Raw genomic sequence first — 4,727 nt, 5'->3', positions numbered from 1 at the left:
ATATATATTGATTTTTATCATTCTTAGTTGCCAAATACAAAATATCGATAGACACTTGTAATTATGTGTATAGATTTATAATTTGCACGTTATAAAGCTAATTGATGTGTTAAGTTTTTTTTAGTATTCCTAACAAAAAAAAACATAAACATGTAATTGAAGCTTAAAGCTATCAAGTAGATTAAGCGGCCAGCGAATGGTCTGACCCGTCCCATTATTTATATTTTGAGCCAGCTAGCTATTTTCAAAGGTCGGGCTGATAAAGATCTAAAGTATGGACCGACCCAAGACCCTTAAAAGCACAAGCTCGGCTCGGTCACGTCCAGGTATAGACTCAGCATAATAAGCTCATCATAACCCTTAGCTGAGTGACACTTTATAGTTATAAAATATAATTTGAGGATGTTTTGCATCAAATTGTCATTTTTACTACGATATGTCGGTACTTAATTATAAAAAATCAAAATAAGTTCAAGCATATGTTCCAAAATACAAGCCAAAACAAGGCAAGAAAGTCCTAATGGTTTCAAGTTATAGGTTGGCCCGACCCGAGTCCGTGCCTAGTGAGTGCCAAAATGTGTTTGCCCGTAAATTGACTTCATGCCTAATAATAAGGTCCAAAATCAAGTAAAAAAAACAATTTAAAGAAAGACAGAGACACATAAGTAGAGCTAAAGCCAACCAAGACAGTCAAAATGGACCAAACCAACATGTCTTATTGCTAAATCAAGCCACACAGACAAGCGTCATATGTACCTTCCGCTCGGTGTTTGGCCTAACTCCTTGTGCATTCAACCTCCTAGTTTTCTCGCTCTGCTAAATTCACCTGATTCATTTGCCTCTAACTAATTTTGCAATTGGCACTCATCATTCATCGTCTGCCGAATGCATTTCGCTCATGAACCGTAACCTCTCGCCACCCGCCTTGCTAAGAGACCAATTCCATATCAACAAATTCCTATTACTTGCCAAAGGCTAACACCAATTTACCTTTGATAAGCCCTATCACTAGATCAACCATGCACGACGCTCGTCGAAGACCATGTACTCTTCTCATCGCCAAAGACCATGTGTTTGTCAGTGGAAGTGATTGTCTCTGTCCATCGCCAAGCCGAGTGATCTCTAAAATGATTTGTCTTCCACATATGACGTTTAGACCGCCTTCACGTAATGAGGATTAGAGGAGCCGAGGGAGATTGATATATTTTATAGGATTTATAAGCACAATTTTAAAATAAATTCAAGCATCAAAGTTTCTTATTTATTTCTTCAAACTTATATTTTATAAATAATTTTAGTTAGTCATTACACATGTAAGTAAAATCCCTATTAGTGAATTTTATTCTTTTGTCTTAAAAAAAGATTAAATTTTTTAGAATCCTAAACTCTTAACCTGGTCAAACATACGAGACAATCGCGGATTCCATACTCTAATCTTGAATTTGTAATTTCGTAACTAGATGTTCAAAAACTCCGAAAACGAAACGTCCATTCTCGTGGGATTGAGTTATGATTACACAATAAGAAATTTAATACTTTTGGATCTCCTTATTCTTGGATATCCTGTGACCTGATTTTCCTTTTTTTTTTGTTAATGAAAAATCATTTAATTTTTTTTTTCTTCCATTTTTAACATATTATAACACAAATACATGTGTATTTATCATCTATTAGATTTTTAATAATTAAATTTTTTTTGTCCACTCCAAGTAATATCAGCATATATATGGGACGGGGAACATTGATCGGGTGACTAAGGCCCCGTTTGGTTAATTTTTTCATTCCTGTTTTCTGTTTTCTGATTCTAAATTCTAGAAAACAGTTTTAGAAAAACTGTTTGGTTATAAATTCAGAAAACAGATTTAGAATCATGTTTCTGTTTTCTTTGAAATTTGTTTAGAAAACAGAAAACAATAAAAAGTTGTTTTCTATTTTATCTCTATACAATTGAATGAAAAATATAACCAAACAACATTTAAAATATTCCGAAACGTAATTCTAAATCTGTTTTTTAAATTTAAAAATTAGAATCAGAAAACAGAATTTAAAAACAGAAAACGAGTTTAGAAAACTAAACCAAACGGCCCCAATATTACCAATTTCCATTGTCAACAATATTTTTAAGTGGAGTTAAATAACATGGCCCATACAAAATTAGCATCTAAATTAATCAACGTTTTTGTAGTAAACAAAAATGGTTATATAATTACGTTGATTTAAGTTTTTGAGATACATATCATATGATAACAACAACAAGCTAATACGATTTCTAGCAATAAAAAACAACTAATACAACTTCCAAACAAGAAAACTAATGATGAAAAGTAAAATACCAAATCATGGGAGGTCTCAGAAGAAGGGCAGAAATTAAAGACCCCACTCTCTCTCTACTTTTTTTTTATCTTTGTCATTATCATAATCATCATCGCCATTATTTGATTTTATTTGATTTGATTTTATTCATGTGATCATGATATGAGGAAGGACATTGAAACCATAAGAAACAAGCAAAAGCCCCAATCGTACAGAGATTATTGTGATCAGTGAATCCCACAGCCGAAATAGTATTTTGCAAAAAGAGAGAAAACTTGGCACAGATAAAAGGGAAAAATAATTGAAAGGTAGAGAGAGAAAGATCTCAGAAAAGGCGTTGAGAGAATGGAGGGAAAAAGAAAATCACCATTGTTCTGTTCTGTCCATTATTTGGCAATTAAAAATAAAATTGTACTGTGCTGACAAATGAGATATGAACAGGCTTTATCGATATTTGGTGATAAAAAAAAAAATCTATTTGTTTTTATTTATATATTATTCTGCATTATTTGGAATAAATTCTCTATAGACATCAAAATGGATCCATTTTGTGGCTTAACAAAATGGATATTCCGGAGGTTTAAAAATAATAAAATAAATCATAACATCTTCTTTGTATGTATTCAAATAAGGCATTTAAAAGTCAAAATGTAATATTATCCTATGATAAATCTTGTCATTGTACTAAAGCACACTATTATGAGCTAAGAAGACTCATCATATGATATGCAAGATTATATTCCGATGCACTATTTCCTTTGTCCTTTCATTTTATTAAGCCACAATGGTGATCTTTCTAAAATTAACCTCATAATTATTTTGACGCGACAACTCGGAAACTAACTTCGATTTGACAATTCGAATTAAATTTAAATTTCTGTTTCAAAATGCACTGAGTTAGCAGTAGCAACTAGCAAACAGATCTTTATTTATTTTGTTCTCAATATATGCTAATCAAAGTTATATAGTTGGTGTTATTTTGAAATGTCAACTCTTAAACAAATTTGGTTAATGATAATGATTAAAATGGAAAGACAATTCGAACTTTATTTAACTATTATATATATATATATATATATATATATATTCTGTAGTAGTAGTAGTACTAGCAGCAGCGAACCAATTTTATGTTCATTTCTTTGTTCTCTTCTCGGTATATTAATCAACACAGTATAGTATATACCATGCGACAAGTCACATAGAATTATAATTCTATGTTTATATTTTTTTGTTCTCTTCTAGTATATTAATCAAACATAGTATATCCCTTTCTAAAAAAAAAGTATATACCTTATACCAAAGATTGACTTTCCGGAGAACTGGCGAATTGAAAAATACCGGGATGATAGAGACAAGAACCGTTTTCGTTCCTAGAAACCGGGGGAACCCGGTCGAATCGGACCGGATTCATATTGGACCGGATTTCATTCTATAAAAGACTAATTTGGTCTTATTTTTTGGAATACTTAGCTTCCTGATCCTCATTTTGACGAAACTCTTAGCTGACAGAATTCGTTTCTCCGAGAAGATATCTGCTAATTTTCCGGTCAAATTCCCGATTTCCTTCATAGTCGGCGTGCTTCCCGTCAGATTCTGGGCATCCTAAGCTCAAGTTGAGATGAAGATGATGAGGATTATGATGATGAATTGATGATTATAATGATGATATGTTGATTTAAAATGAATATGATGATTAATTGATGATTATGGTGGTGAAGTATGGCGTCCGAACCAGCACTGAAGTATTTCGAGCCCGTCGAAGGACGAGCAAATGCAAATTTTGCGGTTACATCATAGGCGGTGGTGGAATCACTCGTGTGAAAAACCACTTGGCGAACATGAACAAGACAAATAGTGTGAAGATGTGCGACAAGGTTCCTCGTGAAGTACAAGAGGAAAAGCGAGAGTTACTCTATGTACACTCTCAAAAGAAGAAGCAACGTGAGAGTTTGGGTGAGTCGATGCGATCCGACCTACGGAAAAGTCTAGGGGACTCTGACGAAGAAATATACGAAGGTCCCAGTGGATCTTCGGGGTCCTCTGATCCAAGAAGATCGCACCCCGGGGTCAAGAGGTTGACCAAAGCCGTCGACCGATTCTTCATTCACGAGTGACGAGACACTCAATACACTCCACCTATAATTAATTATTTATTACCGTGTTTTATATTTTGTCGTACGTGTTGTAATAAAGGTTTGACTTTCCGCAGAAACCGACCGAAAACTTTGAATTTTATGGTATTTTATGTTGAATTTTATCTTGGTTTGAACTTTGAACTTTTATATTTTGTCGTGCGTGTTATCATCAAGGTTTGACTTTTCACGGAAACCGAAGAAAAACTTTGAAGTTTATGGTACTTTATATTGAATTTTGTCTTGATTTGAACTTTGAACTTTATCTTGGTTTGACTTTAA

Source organism: Urtica dioica, chromosome 4 (genome assembly GCF_054948205.1).
Source record: "Urtica dioica subsp. dioica isolate 48M chromosome 4, U.dioica_male_clone48M_v1_H2, whole genome shotgun sequence".
Lineage (NCBI taxonomy): Eukaryota > Viridiplantae > Streptophyta > Magnoliopsida > Rosales > Urticaceae > Urtica > Urtica dioica.
The sequence above is the reverse complement of the archived record's forward strand: the minus strand, read 5'-3'. Positions refer to the sequence as shown.